Source organism: Zonotrichia leucophrys, chromosome 6 (genome assembly GCF_028769735.1).
Source record: "Zonotrichia leucophrys gambelii isolate GWCS_2022_RI chromosome 6, RI_Zleu_2.0, whole genome shotgun sequence".
Classification (NCBI taxonomy): Eukaryota; Metazoa; Chordata; class Aves; order Passeriformes; family Passerellidae; genus Zonotrichia; species Zonotrichia leucophrys.
The window spans coordinates 5,091,368-5,108,917 of NC_088176.1; the positions used below are offsets into that span (position 1 = coordinate 5,091,368).

The 17,550-nt window shown below is 40.3% G+C and overlaps 1 long non-coding RNA gene across 1 annotated transcript in view; it reads right to left on the reverse strand.

Annotated features, from left to right (window-relative positions):
* Positions 1–227: 227 nt before the first annotated feature.
* The window catches only part of LOC135449772 (uncharacterized), a 34,367-nt gene continuing 17,044 nt past the window's right edge, over positions 228–17,550 (reverse strand). Inside the window, exons 2-5 of the long non-coding RNA XR_010440833.1 lie at positions 8,821–8,946; positions 8,183–8,323; positions 6,400–6,522; positions 228–362 (exon numbers count right to left, since the gene is read on the reverse strand). This is a non-coding gene — a long non-coding RNA (uncharacterized LOC135449772). The remainder of the gene's footprint in view (positions 363–6,399; positions 6,523–8,182; positions 8,324–8,820; positions 8,947–17,550) is intronic.

A 17,550-nucleotide genomic window follows, 5' to 3' on the forward strand; every position in this document is an offset into this window, starting at 1 on the left:
AAAGAGCCCAGCCATGAGAATTCAAAAGAGCTCACTCTCATTTGAGTAAACAGCACAAAACCTACTCAGAAGAGGAAAATGAGAATATTTGTTAAATTATTTTTCTGATTACCTGGACTGCATGAAGTTGATACAGTTCAGCCATACTGAATGCACTGTGCCACTCCATTATGAAACCTTTACACAAAAGGAAAATACAGACTTTTTTTTTTTTTTAATTCCCCATTTAATAACCCAAAAGAAAGGATACAATAAAATCTTGGATGTTCAGCTCCAACAGGTTGAATATGTATTCAGGTGGAAGCAGTCAAGGAGAGTTTCACCCTTAAACTGCATTCTCATAAAGCCTATTTGATCCTGATCTGTTGAAAGAAGTGAGGTGACAGTGGACACTGACAGTAGAAACTCTATCAGCAATAAAAAGGTTAATTAGACATTTTTTCATAGATTTTTGACTGCTGCAAGATATTTGGGAAATACAATGCAAAAAACTAATTCAAACTGCTTAGAGTAGCTGGCTGGCAGTGAAAGCTAAATAACTTCACCTTGGATTTGTGTTTTCTCCTTTATTTTGGTCTGCTTTTCAGACAGAGGCATTTCAAAGTTTTTGTTACACAAGGGGTGCAAAAAGAGCATTACCATATTCAATTTCCCACAAATGTCTGTCGTAGCAGTAAAAGCAGATGGCACCAGAAACAAATGAACATCAACTCTTCTTGGAGTACGTCTAATGAGAACAGGTTGGGTTTGATGAAGATAATGACTGCTGAAAATTCATCAATTTTTATGCCACAAAAAGAAATTGCAGGAAACATTTCCTGTAGTGTGTAATCCTGCATCCAGGCAGAAAGTTAATTTAATGGTCTTTCAAGGGCTGATCTTGTGAAAGGTCTCAGAACTGAGTTCTGGATGAAGAAAATGAAGTCACAAAACTTTTTCAGGAGTCTGCTGGCAACACACACACACAAATGAAGGAGTTTGGCCAAAGGCACTGCTGAAACTCTGCAGTGCCAAGAGCTTATTTTATCTATTAGCTGGGCATTTATTGGTGATCTTTCTGAAAGACCTACCCTGGGTTAAATTCTACTGCTCTGTTTATGCTAAAAATGTAGTACAGGGCTGTAGATGCTATAGCCAAGGATGGAAGTGACTTCCAGCAATCTGAATTTTAATCTGTTTGAATTTACATATCTCTTTCTGCCCTATGTGGAGCTGAGATTAACAGTCCATTACCAGGTGGTTGTGAAGGCATAAAGGGTTGGTTGGTAAGGCAGGACAATAAAACATTTCCACACCTGCACCCTGTAAGAAACAGCTGTGAAAAGTTTCTGCCTGGGAGTCTTGTAGGAATTTCTGCAGGACCTTGATTAAATCATTCTTATTTGAAGAACACACTGCTATGCCTATGATTTTTAAAGGTTTCACTTATCTTTTCTATTATGTTCCTACATTCAGCTCAAAGGGAGCCTGGATTTTTCATGCTTGACATCTTTCTCTCTCTGCCCTGTTGTAAGTGCAGTCGCCTCCCTCTTTGCTTTTTGCTGTGAAATTCCAAGATAAAAACCATGAAGGCAGCCCCATACTCATCTCACTTTCATTATTTTGTCATTCTGTGGGATTTCCAGTGCTTTCCCCTTGCAACATCCTCCCTAAAGGCTCCAGGAATAAGGGGACATAAAAGCCATTGATAACAAATATTGACATTAAGAATTTTCCTACAAAATGGTATTCATGTTTCTTCTGCAAACGTTAAAAAGCAGACACCTGGAGAAAAGAGATAACACAAATATTCTCTGGAAGAGCTTTCTTCCTCCAAGCACTTCTAAGAATTTGCAATTCACATCAGAACTGAGCAGACTTGCAAATTCCTTGTCTGTGGGCATGGGCATTAAAGCATGGGTGAATATGGACATTAGGAATTCAGCTCAGGTTAACAAACCCACGGTCTCCAAAGAAAGCTAAAAGGCAGTCACGCCACACCACCTCCAAAATGGCCCAATAACGTTGAAGTGACAACATTTAATGGGATTTGGCAGTTAAGATGTAGAAACAGGCACTGGATATTCTGAGGGAGGTCCAGCTTCACCTCCACAACCCTAAATAATAACTCATTATAGGTTAATTCTGAGTGTTTGTGCAATCAATGAAGCTTTATGAGGTAAATTAAATTGTTTCTCAGAAAGCAAGAAAATTAACTACAAATCCAACTAACTGCAAATAAAATATTGACACTTTTTTCATATATGCCCAAAATCCAAGAAGCATTGGATCCATGCCTCACAAAACTACAGAAATATTATTTATGACAGGAATGTTTAGATGGAGCTCAAAATTTAGAACACCTGTAATCTGAGATTTTGGGTTGAAACCAATGAAGATAGATTTTCAAAATATTGCTCAAGATGACCTTTTAAATACCAAATAACTAATATATTTGCCAAAGGAATAAGCTCAATAAAAGTAAGAGAATTTGTTAAAAAAATACTGAATGCTAACACAGGGTGACATTTATTAGGATTAGAGCTATTATAATGGTGAACCCAGACCTGATGTTCAGGAACAGGGTTTTGTCAATATGAATAGAAAAAGAGAGGAAAGAAAGAAGCTTGAAAACATGGAGCCACTTGAGCATTGGTATGAATTTATTGAAGAATGCCAATGAATTTTCTCTAGCTGAAGCATTCTCATTTCCATATCCCTTACTGGAGATGATTACTTAACATTTTAGTTAATATCCAATGTTAATTAGATAGACAGGCAGGAGAGACATGGCTCAACATCTTGTGCCTCTTCTCTCTCCTTTATTAAAGCAACTTTGGCCTCAGGACAGCAAAGGATTTTGCTACTTAACATTAGTATTATTAAGAATATGAAGCATCATCTCAGCAAAGAGACTGTGAGTTTTCAAGTGGTTTTCTGTTGAGTTTTCTGAGTTTCCTCTTCAGCAGTGTAAGTTATTCCATTATATTCAGTACAACTTTGCTGGGGAGAGGAGCATCCATCAGGTTGACATCCAAGATGCCAGAAAGATTCAGCCAGAAAAAAATTCTTTGATTTAGACATTTTGGCCCCCTGCTTTGAATTTTTTTTTCTTTCTTTCTTTGCTTACAAATCTTTGTATAAGCCATAAAACACTCCACTGATCCCTAGGCTTACACAAGCCTGCTTCTTTTCGTAATTTCTAACAGCTGCAACCTCAGCAGCACTGCTGGATTTAATTAACCTGACAAAAGAGCCCTTTGCTCCAGAAGAAGAGCTTTAATTCACCAAAGAAAATCAAATATTAGCACAGGCCTGTGAATCAGGAAAGCTGATACTGGCAGATGTTCATATCCACAGACAATAGGAAGGCACTTTATTTGCCAGGACCTGGAGTCTAAACTCATGTACAAGGTGGAACAGGGGAGCTGAGTAAAAAACAGCTGTCTCCACTAAGCTGGTGTCGCAGACATCTTTTCATGAAAATCCTTTCCTTAGGATTTTTCCTCCTGAGAAGCTGGGAGGCCTCAGGAACAAAATGCAAACATTGATTATCTGCTGCTGTGGAATGCAATAGGTGCATCTGGGATTGGTCTCATGCGGTTGTTTCTAATTAACAGCCAATCACAGTCAGCTGGCTCAGACTCTCTGTCCGAGACACAAACCTTTGTTATCATTCTTTCTTTTTCTATTCTTAGCTAGCCTTCTGATGAAACCTTTTCTTCTATTCTTTTAGTATAGTTTTAATGTAATATATATCATAAAATAATAAATCAAGCCTTCTGAAACATGGAGTCAGATCCTTGTCTCTTCCCTCATCCTGAGACCCCTGTGAACACGGTCACAGACTGGGACAGGCTCTGTAGCCCAGCAGGGATCATTGGAATATGGTGTGGTTGGCTGAGATTTTTCACTTTCAGGATTCTGGAACAGCCCACAACACTTCTACACCACTGGCTGTTGCAGGGACCCCCTGGATATTGCTGCTCCATTTCTCTGCTCCATTTCTCTGGATACACTCCCTTTTCTTCCTCACTGAAGCAACATGGGAAAGCTAACTAGAATTGCCCAAAATTCTCTGATAAACGGCTCTTCTGTGCCACACAGGCATGGCTGTGACAGAGCCTTACAGATGAGGTTTGCGTGCTCCAACCCCTGTCAAAGTCAGGGTAACTTTGCTCTGTGAAGGCAACAAAACCCATTAACAGGAGCAGGCATGTAACAGTAAATGGAATATGACAGCATCCCTCCTCTCACTGCAGAGCTCCTGGATTATGATCCCTCTGATCCCTTTCTCTTCCCTCTTGTCTAACAAAAATCTGCAGCTGGAAGGTTCAGCATGTTTATCACCAGCACTCCTCAACTTCAGGCTTATAAATGAAAGAATCCTGGCTGAGCCTCCAAATCTGGCTCCAGGCTGCAGCCAGGGCCCCTCAGCAGGGTGGGCTCTGTCAGGGGGAGCTGCCAATTCCTGTGTAGGAGAACAGGATCCAGCAGCATCTGTCTGAGCCAGGCTCCCTTTCCTGCACAGCTCCTTCTCCCTCCTGGGCTGGATTAAAGCATCAGAAGCTTTGCAGCCCTTCAGCTCCTCCAGGCATGGATTTTCCTGCCTGTCCTGGTGTTCAGGGCTGCTCCTTTGCTTTTGTCCTGCTTTAATCCTGCTCAGAGCGAGGAGCTGGCTTCCCTTGCAAAAAGAACTTTGTTCAGCTTAAAGGGAAGCTTTTTTAGACTTCTCCCATAAGTCAAGCTTCCTATAGCTCTATTCCTCTGTTCCTCCTCAAGCTCCCTATTCCTGCTCTGCCCCAGCTCACATGCATCCTCCTTTGCCAGCTGTGTGCCCATTTTCACACAGGGACTGTGTGAGGTGACTCAGCTGAGCTGGGAGTCAAAGGGGATCTGGTGATGGAGAAAATCTGTCAGGGCAGGGAATTATGGACAGGGAAACCTCATCTGATCTCCAAGGGAGTCCCTGGAGTGCCAGGAGGGACTGGGAGGATTTACAGGGACAGAAATTTATGGTCAGTTTCTGCCATAAGTTAACATGGGATCTTTGCCGACAGATAACACATGCATTTATAAAGATGTAGAAAAAAGAGAAGAAAGAAAAAAAGAAAAGGAGCTGTTCAAGAACAATAATACAAGGAAATTCTTAGGAAGACAAAAAATTTTTTAAAAATATTATTTTCACCAATGGTTGGTGGGTTTTTATTTTTATTGTATTAAAAGTGCTGAGAGAAAAAGTTTTAAAAACCCATCTCCCAAAGTCATTCCCAGTGATCACAAAAGAGCAAGAAGTTTACCAAGATAATTTAACACCGTCACATCCCACTATCCAACCTTTCCTTGCCAGGGCTCCTTCATTTGCCAGCACAGACTTTCCAAGCAGGGCTGAACAAACCCAGGATTTATAAGCTGACGCTGCACAAGGCAGCCCTGAAATCCTTTTTCTGTCAGACAGCAGCTGTGCTGCTCTTGGCTGATGGGGCTGTGGCCACAGGCTCTCTGTGCTGGCCCAGGGCTGTGTCCCCATGCTGGGCGTGGAATGGCAGCTCAGCAGCCCCTCCATCCCATGGCCTTCTCCATTTCCAGCTCAGCTGGCTCCCCAGAGTAATTATGTGCTTGAAGAGGATTAGAGAATTTCTGTAGTGAGACTGCCTGTGGTAAATGCAAAAATCTGTAGGCACGCCTACTCCAGTCACCATAAATGAGAAATGGAGAAATGTCAACTGTTGCTTGCCCTGCTCTGAAAGATGGGGACTGATACATGGCAAAAATCTGAGCAAAAACATGTTGCTTTGCTTTGTTTTAACCTGGGTTTTGTGGGGTTTTTTGTAAGGTTTGTTTTTTGGGTTTTTTTTTTTTCCCATTAAATTTCTTCCTTTAAGATTAGAACTGGAGTTATTTTAACCTGAAAAGGGTATTTCCATTTTCTGCATTTTTCTGCATTTCCACACCTTTGCAGAAGGTGTTTTCTACACCAGACCTGAATTCCCACCAAATGCCTCTGAAATCACATTTCCCAATAACAATCTGCTCATTAAAATGACTTTGCTGTGTGTTTTATTCACTGCCTCAGGAGTGCTTGATATTCCATGAGGATACCAAGATCTGAATAGGATCTCAGAGCCCAATGAGAAATACATCACAATCCCAGAGATCTCAGGGTTTTCTTGAACTGCAGCATCTCCCCTCACCAAGATGCCCCAAGATGGATTTTTTCCTGCATCACCAATGGATGTATCACCCTCCTGGGTGTCAGTGTCTGGATTTGCTACCCTCCTGGGTGGTATATATATATTATATATATATAATATATATTATATTATATATATTATATATATATAATATATATTATATTATATATAAATATATCTCATATATATTATATATATCATATTATATTACCTGGTGTGGGCTCACCTGAGTGCAGGCTGTTCCAGGCTGGCACTCCGTGGTCTGCTCCACCTGCCTTGGGAACAGGTTAAAAATCAGGTGTGCAGGTCTGGAGTCAGCTTCTAATTAGAAGCAATCTTCCTGCAGCACCTGTAATCAAGGAGGACAGGGAGTACTGAATTAACTGTAAAAATGTGCTTTTTAATCCAGTTTTTACAAACTCTGCATTGTAGTTTCTTCCTTTTGCTTCATTTGAGGTATTTTATATTCTACTCATTAAAAACGTGGTCTCCTGAGTGTGAAAGAAACTCAAAGTTTCCATCTCAAGATCGAGTTCACGGCTAACAAAAACCCAGTGAAGCACTAAGGTTTTCAGCTGGTTTGGGGAAAAAAAAATCAGAAAGAAAATCAAGGTTCTGATTGAGCTTTTCACAAGGCAAGAGTGCAATCATGAGAAGCACACAGTCAAGACATAAAATCACTCCTGTGAAAGGCCAGAGCTTGGTAATGAAAACAGAGATTGCACATGTAATGGAAGCTCATCAGCCTCACTGAATATGTTCAGGGCTCTCCAGGGAGGTCCAGAAGTGATGCAGCCACCAGGGAGGATGGAGAGTAAAGGAGGTGCTAACATTCTTTTTAACCTATTATTTATCAAAGATTCTCTAACAAAATCGTACTGCACACTCTTAGTGAACAGGTCAGGAAAAAAGCAAATCTCTGCATAAAATCTTTGCATGAAAGATTTGCATTAAAATATTGAGGTTTTCAAGGATAAAGTGCAGTAAGAAGTTTTACCATGTTGTTAAAATATGCAGCTGAGTGTTGAGGCATTAACAACTATTTGATAACACTCTGAGCTGCATTTTAGATATATGTGACTGTGTTCACAGGGGTTCTTGGATGAGGGAAGAGATGAGAATGTTGACTCCATTTTTCAGAAGGCTTGATTTATTATTTTATGATATATATTATATTAAAACTACACTAAAAGAAAAGAAGACAGAATTTCATCAGAAGGCTGGCTAAGAATAGAAAAAGAAGGAATGAATAACAAAGGCTTGTGGCTTGGACAGAGAGTCCGAGCCAGCTGACTGTGATTGGCCATTAATTAGAAACAACCCCATGAGACCAATCCCAGATGCACCTGTTGCATCCCACAGCAGCAGATAACCATTGTTTACATTTTGTTCCTGAGGCCTCTCAGCTTCTCAGGAGTAAAAATCCTAGGGAAGGATTTTTCATGAAAAGATGTCTGCGACAGATATAAGACTATTAATTTAAACAAAAAAGTTTCACTTTTGCATAATATTAATCCAGTGTTCAAATTGGATTTATTTGTACTCATTGGATGTACATGAGGTGTGTGGTATTTTCGCTGTGTGCAAAACCCAACCTTATGTTTACAATGGGAATAATGCTGTATTGTCTAAAAAAAGAATCATCATCGAGAACAGGCCCAAGTTCCCCAAGATAAACTAAATACTGCATCTGACTGCTGAAAAAATGTGATATTGACCTGAAATGACACCCAAGTCTGCCTTAGCTTGGAGCTGTGGTGCATTTTTCTCCAGGTGAAATCTTTGCTGGGTTTAATATTGCACTTGCTCAGAAAGTCTTGTCACCACTGCCTGCCTTCCTATCCATCTTGGAAATTCTTGCTGATGACAAGCACTTCTGCTTAATGAGATCAGTTAGAAATACAGACTGCACCCATCAAACCTCTGATAAACACTGAGATGTCAGGAGGAGTGTTCATGGAGTGAGGGGGGAACGGAGTGAGGACATTGATTAATCAGAAATTATTTACCTGGGCTGCCTGCACCCACCCAGCCTGGATATTTCCTGGGAACACTGATGTGGACTGGCTCACTCTGGGAGCAGAGCAGTTCTGAGCTGCTCTTCTGGGCAGTGTCAGCTCACAGACCATGCCTGGGGCTCTATTGCTGTGCTGAAGGAATACAGCAATATATATATATATTTATATTCCTATATATATACTATATACTATATAATATATAATATGTAATATATAATATATAATATATAATTGTTATATATAATATCATTATATTATATTATATTATATTATATTATATTATATTATATTATATTATATTATATTATATTATATTATATTATATTATATTACAAGAGTACTTCAGTGCATTGAATAGGTTACATGCTCTAAAGAGCATAATAAGAAAGCATTAAAAGAAATGGCTGGGCTACATTTTAATGAATATTCCAAAATATTCTAAATTATTAATATATTAATAATTATATTTAAATAATTATATTTATATAATTATATATAATTATAATAATTAATATTAATATTTTAATATTCTAAAATATGAATATTCTAAAAGTCAGTGTCCAGCTGCCTAAAAGAATTTTATCTTTCCCCTCAGGTTTGCAGAGATTTCAGGGATGGTTTGTTCTTGCCTGGCCCAGATGTGTTTGGCAGCTGCAGAGTGAACTGGGGCTTTAATCTGGGGTGTCTGATGTGCAAGGAGCTCCTCCAGCCTTCAGTTCCATGGTATGCCAAAAATGAGGGGCAAAACCCAGCACCTGGGATGGCAGGAGGCAAAAATAAAACCAGAAAAATTAAATGAGGGAAGGATCTGTGTTGTTGAAAGTCGCTCAGAGAAGATGAATAAAAAATTATCCAGGTAACTCAGAGGGAAGAAGACAGAAATGTAAGTTGGACGATCCCTTAGTGTGGTGTTTGTGAGGTCCCCAGGATGAGGTGAAGAGATAAATCTGACTCCATGTTCTTAGAAGGCTGTTATATGTTATGTTATACTAAAATATACTAAAGAAAGAGGATACAGACAGAAGGCTTAACAAAAATGAATAATAAAAACTCATGACTTGCCAGAGTCCCAACACAGTGATGGTGATTGGTCATTAAGTTAAAACAATTCACATGAAACCAATCAAACAATGACCAGTTGGTAAACAATTTCCAGACCACATTCCAAAGCAGCAAACACAGGAGAAGCAAATGAGATAATTATTGTTTTCTTTCTTTTCTGAGGGTTCTCATCCTCCCAGGAGAAGAAATCCTGGCAAAGGGATTTTTCAGAAAATATGACAGTGACACCTTAGGATCCCTTCCATCAGATTTTAAGTGATGTGTCAGCACACCCAACACTCCCCAAGACCACAGCAGGAGTCCCCAATTCCCTCTGTGTGTCCCTCTTGGCACAACTGTCCCACTCACAGCCTCCAAACTGGGCATTCTTGGTCAGAGGAGGACTTGGAGATGCTGGTGGCCTTTTCTCTCCAGGATATGAAGAGAAAAAAATCAACTTTCGTGATGTCAAAAAATGACATGTCAAAAAATCAGCTTTCCTAAACAATATTCCTGACAGGCAGTTAATGGAAATAAGAAGTTTGCCTGATGATTCACTTCACAACAGAAAAAAAAGAAGTGAGAGAAGGACCTACCAAAATACATGAAATTCAGGCTCCTCCTGATATCAGATCTAGGGTTTTTTCCTCGTTTATATGCATTCTATAAGTTGTCACAAGTTTTTATACTGTTTTTCATCCAAGGGTTCCCCATACAGCATCATTAGTCTGATGCAGAGGGCTGGCCAGACCCTAATTTCCTGTAATGTTAGATAAGATTTGGATTCTTATAAATTAAAAGAAATCTGGTGCTCCAAGCAGAGCTGTAAATAACCTGAGCAATGCAATCTAAAGGTCAAAGCATTTTCTTAAATTTCCAATTAAAGCAAGCCAGGAGGAGGAAAAAGTCAAGTGCTCAATCCTATATTGGCCATCATTTTCCAGCACCAGTGCAGTGGATTTCTGATTAGCACATTGCCCCGGTTTCTCCAAACACTATTTTAGTCACTGACATGTTGATCATTTATTAAAATGGTAATTGTTCAAAAGGCACTGACAAGGAGCAAGAAAAATCAAGAAACATTAATCACAGGGTGTATTTTTTAATACACACTGAGCCACTGGCTGGTTCTGATCTAGGTCAGGAGATGTGGGGAACTGCCTGGGGTTGGAGGGGGAAGGGAAGGGAAGGGAAGGGAAGGGAAGGGAAGGGAAGGGAAGGGAAGGGAAGGGAAGGGAAGGGAAGGGAAGGGAAGGGAAGGGAAGGGAAGGGAAGGGAAGGGAAGGGAAGGGAAGGGAAGGGAAGGGAAGGGAAGGGAAGGGAAGGGAAGGGAAGGGAAGGGAAGGGAAGGGAAGGGAAGGGAAAGGAGGGAGAGGAAGGGAAGGGAAGGGAAGGGAAGGAAGGAAGGAAGGGAAGGAAGGGAAGGGAAGGGAAGGGAAGGAAGGGAAGGGAAGGGAAGGAAGGGAAGGGAAGAAGAAGGGAAGCAGGAGAAGAAGGAGAGAAAGGAAGGAAGCAGGAGAAGAGACAGGAGCGAGGAGTAAGAAAGAAGCAGGAGGAAGAGAGGAAGCAGGATGGGGAAGAGTAGAAAGAAGAGAGAAAGGAGGAAGCAGAAAGAAGCAAAAGGAGGCAGGAGGAGGCAGAAAGAAGGAGGAGGCAGAAGGAAGAAGGAGGATGCAGAAGGAAGCAGGAGGAAGCAGAAGGAGGCAGAAAAAAGCAGGAGGAAGAGGAGGATGCAGAAGGAAGTAGGAGGAAGAGGAGGAAGCAGGTCAAAAGTACTGATGGGGAAGGGGAGTCCATGAGAATCTTGATCTCTGTCCAAGGTACAGACCCGCTCTACTGGGCTGCCATGGGGGCTGGTTGTATTTTATATTTTAGAATAATTTCCTTTTTTTCCCCCCTGCTTTCCCCTACTCCCCAGCTTCCCCTGCAGGTCCTTTTGCTGCTCTCTCTGTGGACCTGAGAGCTCAAGGAATCCACAGCATCAAACATCAGTGCAGGATTCACCTACAGTGACCCAAACTCTCTGAGATCTGCTGAAAGAACAGGTAAAATGAATCATTGCTCTCTGGGTCTAGTAAAAACTGCCTCCCCATTTTTATCACCACCTGTGGCAGTGTTACCCTTTTATTCCAGGCTAACAGGCCAGGCTGATAAATCACAGAATTGTTTAGGTTGGAAAAGGCCTTTGAAATAATGAATTTAGCGTTCAAATTCACCCTGACCCACCTGGGTTGTGCAGTTTTGTTTCTCTGCCATTATCCTTTTCCATTAAATAGATATGGTATTATAAATCTGTTTGAAAATGCACAACCAGAAGCAAAAAGGTCCCCAGGCCAGTCCATAAATCCTGGGAAAAGCAATCCTGAAATATTTGCTGAGAGATCCTGGGCTTGCAGGGTGGCCTGGGGCAGAACAGGATTGGAGGAGATGCAGAGGGCAAAGCTGCTCCACAGACACCAAATCTTTATAAACACACTTAAATATATTCTTAAATATTTTGTAAAAATATTTAATAAATATTTTGTAAAATATTTATTTCTATATGTCTAGAAATAAATATCTAGGTCTAGAAATGAAGTATTTTACTCGCTACTTTATAAGCTACAGCTTCAGATTGTTCAGACTCTCCTCTAAATATGATTTTTAATTACCATAACAACATAACTGAAGGGAAAAAAAAAAGTGGAAATACCTTTGGCTTAAAGCATGCTTAGATAACAGGTTGTATAAATAAAAAAGGTGGTGTGGTAATTGCACCTCAGGCAAAGCAATGAGAATTCTATATTTAGATCTAATGAATTACAGAAAAATCCTTCTTCCTTTCAGAAATAGTAATTTAGCTATTTCAACATTTCAAAATGTGGCTGTTCCTTGGAGATATTTAACCTGAGCTGCCCACATGAAATGAGCAATTACTTTTTTTAGATAGCATTTCCTTTGACTACTACTCCCTGGCCTTTTTAGTCAGAATCTTTCAAGTATTTTTAATTAAACAAAAAAAACCCTTGGTAATGCTTGGCAAATTAAGGTCCTAGTGGTTTGTTTAATTTAGTCTGAGACTATTTGCTCATGCTAAATAAAAATAGCACAGATTATTAAAACACAGGAGGAGACATGAGGGAAAACAACCAACAAAAAGGGATGTGCAGTGTCTCTGAACTTTAATAAGAAATATTTTGTTGATAAGGATGCTGTACTAATCCAGGGGGAATAAAGGTGATCTAGAAAAAATTTCTGCTGCTTCTGAAAGCTGAGTTCTGCACAATGAGAGCCCTGGATTAATCTGGGCAGGTGCAGGTGATTTTAGGCACCAGGGGTAGGATGGGGAAGATCCTCATGGACTGAGAAATTCGGTCCTAGGCTTGTCCCAGCTTTCACCAACAAAATGGGGAAAGTATTTTATCTTCACACAGACCCTACTGCAATATAAAAATTATGATATAATTTTTATAAAATTATTATATAATTTATATATATTTTTATAAAAATTATTATATAATATTTTATATAATATAGATATAAAAGTTATTATAAAAATATAATAACTGATCTCATCCTCTCCTTCCTAATGGAAGCAAAATTAGAAATGTCCAGGTATTTCCTGGGGAGGGGAGGGAATGGTGAGGGTGTATTTGATAGTGAATAACCAGGTACAAAGAGCTCTGGCAAAGTGGGGCAAGGCCACCCTTGCCAGCTGCTGAGCCAGCAGGGAGTGCCCTGGATGGAGATGAAATCCTGGGGAGAAATGGCAGTGAGGGTCAAGAGGAAATTTGTGTATGGAAACAGAGAACAGGACAGTTCCCAGAGGTGGCAGTGCCATGGCTGGAGGGAATGGACACCTCCTAGAGCAAGGAAAACTGCTCAGAGAATGGGTGAAATCCTTCCCAGTGCAAGTGGTTTAACATGGAGCAAAGCCCAGAGAGCCTATGAAATGGTGGAAATTTGGCTAGAGGAGCAACTGAGCTACAGAAATGGACTGAGCTTCAAAATGGGTCTGACTTCAAAGCTGGCTCTGTCCTGGGCTGGGGCCCTGGAGCAGATGTCCCATGGTGTCCATTCCAGCCTAAATTCCCTGTGGTTCTGTGATTCAGATCTGAACCTGCTGCTCTGGGGTTGGGGTTTGTCTCCAAGCTTTGGCAGAGTACAGGAACAGCCCAAGGACAGAGCCAGTCCTGCCTGAGGAACCCAGAGATAAAGCTGGAGAGGGAGGCAGCAGCTCAGGACCAGGCTGAGACAAAGTTCTGCCCATAGCATGCCAACTTTTTAGTGCTGAGCTCCATCAAACACCAGATGTGCTGCACTCAGAGCCCTAAAACCCAACTGCTGTGATTGATGAGAAATATCACAATATAATGAAGATAACCAGAACAGTGTAGTAAACTCCTTGTGAGCATCCACACCAGCACTCCTTACAAAAAATGAAGTGCCATATTGTCACCCTGATTTTTAAAGATTTTCTAAGCCTTCTGATGTTGACATTCTTGTAAGCAAACTTTCTCACACACTTCCTGTAAATAACTCATTGTTTTGCATTATTTTATGGAGGAGGAGAAATTTGATGGACTATTGGTCTGTCCAGTGTCATTGGAGGGGTGGCACTGTCACCCTCCAACCCACTGTCACTTTTGGAAATCTATAAATGTTGGGAGTCCGAAAATAAACTTTCTTCTTTTCTTCACCTTGAGAGCAGCAATGTGTGCACTCATGTTGTTTGGTGTTCTATAGCAACACCATATGTGTTAAAATGAATCATGTTGCACATGTCTAAATTTGTCAATTATTTACTTTAAGATTACAAGGTATTTTAAGAAAAAAACCTTTATCAAAATAATTTCTATGATAGAAATACCTGTTCTCTCCAAGAATCATCAGAAGCAGCTGAGAAGAAAGGACATCTGTGGGGAAAACTGAGGAGAGGGGCTCATCCATAATTTGGACACAAGTCTTGGTCTGAAATCTTTAATTGAAGCTCATCCCCACCAGATGAGAACACTTGTAACTTAGATCTACATTTTCCATGCATAGATTTCTGAAATGCTCAAGAATTAAAAGAAAACAACAACAAAAAAAATCCCCAATCAAAACTGCCACCAACAAAGAAAACCCCAACAAAACAAGCAAACAAAAAAAAACTCAAGACAAAACAAACCACAAAAAAAAATTCAATGAAACATTCATTGAATTCTGAGGGGGTTTTAGTTGATTTGTTTAAGCAATGTGGAATGTGCAGAAATTTTTTATGTTTTCTTATGGTACCCAGGTGGATTGACAACCATGGGGAGGAGGAGAAGAGGAGGAGAACAAAGCCAGAAAGATAATGAGCTGAGTGATTAAGTTCTATGTGTCTTCACAGGGACTGTTTCTATAAATAGGTTTTTAGTAAAAGTCTAACCTTTCAAAATTTTATATTCATCAAAAGAAAAAAAAAAAAAAAAAGAAAATGTTACCAAAATCTAATTAGGAAGGGTTATGACCTGATATCCATGAAAATCAAAATAGAATCATGCCACAAGAGAAAGAACCTCCTGAGATGTATTTTAAAGAGTTTCTCTCAGAAATGTTTAAAAGTAAAGTTAAAATTAAAGTGGAATAAAATGCTCTTAGTGAAACTAAATGACCAGGAAGAACTTACAAAAAAAAAGAATTTAGGAAGGTGTGTACCCCATCTTAGGCACTGATTTCCAGACCAGGTTTTATTTACTAATTCATTCTCCCTCATCATTGCATAAAAGTGGCACTCTGTAAAATGCACAACAAAGAACATCTTCCCCAATGCCGAGATCTTGGCCAGATCTTCTCACTACCATCATCAGGAGTAAAATAAGAAAATGGAAGAAATTTATATCCTAATGAATTTATTTTGCTGACCTTTCACACTTCAGCCTTTTGCCTCTGTCAAAATTAAGTCAAATGAAGTTTGCACTGGGATGAGTAAGGACCTCAATCTGTATTTTTTTTTTTCAGTTTTCAGGAAACCAATCCTACAATTTTAATTTTTTCCCCCAAATATGTTTGTGCAAATATTTTCCCTTAAAGAAATCCACCTTAGCCATATTTCTATAACAAGCACTTAGGAAAGAAAAACAACCCCGTGGAATTTCCGTTCCAACATTCTCAATGGGATGAAACTTTTCTGTCTCCCAGGGTCTCATTGTGTGGTTTCTCCTCAGATTTGCCTCTGCTGATGTTCCAGCAAAGGCTGGAGCTGGGGCCAGCTGCTCTTCTGGCTTTTTCCCCACAATCTGGAAGCAAGCTGTCACCTGCCAGTGCCCTCTTCTAAAAGGAAAATATTGAAAATATTGGCTCCTGCAGCTTTCTCCAGCTATCAGTGAACATAATGAGCAACTAACAGATGGAGTGAGTGTGTCACCTAATTTTGGTGTTAATGTTATGCAAGTGAATAAGAAGCACAGCCACAGCCCAAAGATGTGGTTGTTTAAGGAGCATGGCATGTGAAAGATGGCACAGCTGCTCACACAGGGCTCCCAGGTCAGATAAACTGATTTATCTTAAAATAAATGGGGGCTTTGTGAGTGCTCTGCAGCACACCAGTGATTGCAGCATTGCAGGGTGCAAATTGGGTGCAGGGCCATGAAAAAGGCACAGGAGCCCACACAGAGTGAGCAGAGCTTGAGCCAGGGGTACCCAGACCTGCCTGGCCCTGGGCACACAGGGAGCCTGAATTTCACTCCTCTCACTGCCATAACTTCTTGCTTCTCTCCAAGTGTTGGAAAGAAAAAATTGCAAAAACAATTAAATGAGAAAATTCACTTAAATATACTAAAATTGAGGGTCAAGCATCCTATGTTTTTTTCCTCTCAAGGGCAGTATAAGAAAAATAATTTAGGAATGTTCACATGAGTTATCCCCCCTGTGAACAAAGTTCCAGCTGCACCTTTGCCATGTCCTGGTGCCATGCAGGAGTAACTGCAGCCTGTTCAGCCATTCTTTGGCCAGGTTCCCCTGCCAGCCACTCTGTCTTCTATTTCCCAGTGAAATGAGCAGCTTTTAATGAGCTGCTCAGGACAGGATTAACACCCTGCTTCTGATGATCAGGAATTGCAAGGGGTGCCCAGGGCCAAGTGTGAGCTCATCTGCATCTCCTGCTGGAGCCCAGAGCCCAGCTCAGAGAGGAGCTGAGTTATTGACACAAATCTGACAATTCTCTTCACCACCTGAATTCTCTTCACAATTCCCTCACCCACATCTCAGCTGGGGTAACCACACTGAGAAATGCAATGCGTCTGACCTTTAGGATAATCTAAATCCCAGTATCCCAAGGCTCTGCCAGCTGCCCCAGTTCCTCTCTCTGCTCTCAGAACCCAGTGCTGAGGCACAGGCAGCAGACAGGGATTTATCAGTGCCCTGGAGCATCACACCCTCACTGCTTGTGATCAAGCTTGGCCCAAGTACTCTGGGACAACTTTTTATTCCTCTAAAATACTGCAACCAAAACTGATGCACTGGCCTCAAAGTCCTCTGATAGCCCAGAGCAACACTGTCATTCAGGAAATAGTGAAATGGCCTGGTTTTATTTTTATTTATATTGCTTTTCTTCAGAAAGAATGTTTCTCAGTTGCACACTAGATATTTTGGTTGGCCAGATACAGCCAGTCCATTTGTAACTAAAGAGCCATCAAACTTTGAAGCAGCTCCTCACTTTATTTGTCTTGAAAATGCAATTTCAATAAAATACTTGAGTTCAGGAATGGGGATAACATCCATCTGAACTTGTGCTCAAATATATCAAAACAGGGTGATGCACTACAGCTTTTTTGCCATCACTATTTCTGTTAGTTTCTGGTATCTTGGATGCTAATTCTGCATTCTCCTCATGTTTTTATCTGCATTTGTGGATCTGCAACTGAGACATTGCAGTGATTTCTCTTTCCTTCTGTGGCACAATGAGGAAAACAAAAGAGCCCTACAAGTTATAATCAGAAATTGGACCTCCAAAAATCAGTTCATATTTTCTTTTCCATTCCAATTTACATTTCACTTTTAATGATGGAGGCTTACAAGTGAGTTGGTTTCACATAAGCATGCAGATATCTTAGAGAGACTTCTGTAAGGCAGAGTAAAAAACTCCAGGATTAGGGAAAGCAATAAAAGTAAAAAACTCCTGGATTAGGGAAAGGGCTCTGCCTTATTAATGCTCTATTAGTGCATTCTGCCTTTATGCAAAAAAAAAAAAATGAACCTGCCACCTTCTCATTGTTAAAGGCATTTAAGCACAAAAGAAACTAATTAAAAATGGAAAGAGTGGCACTTTTTATACCCTTCAGAAGTATTTTCATGAGCTGCACAGTGATTCATGT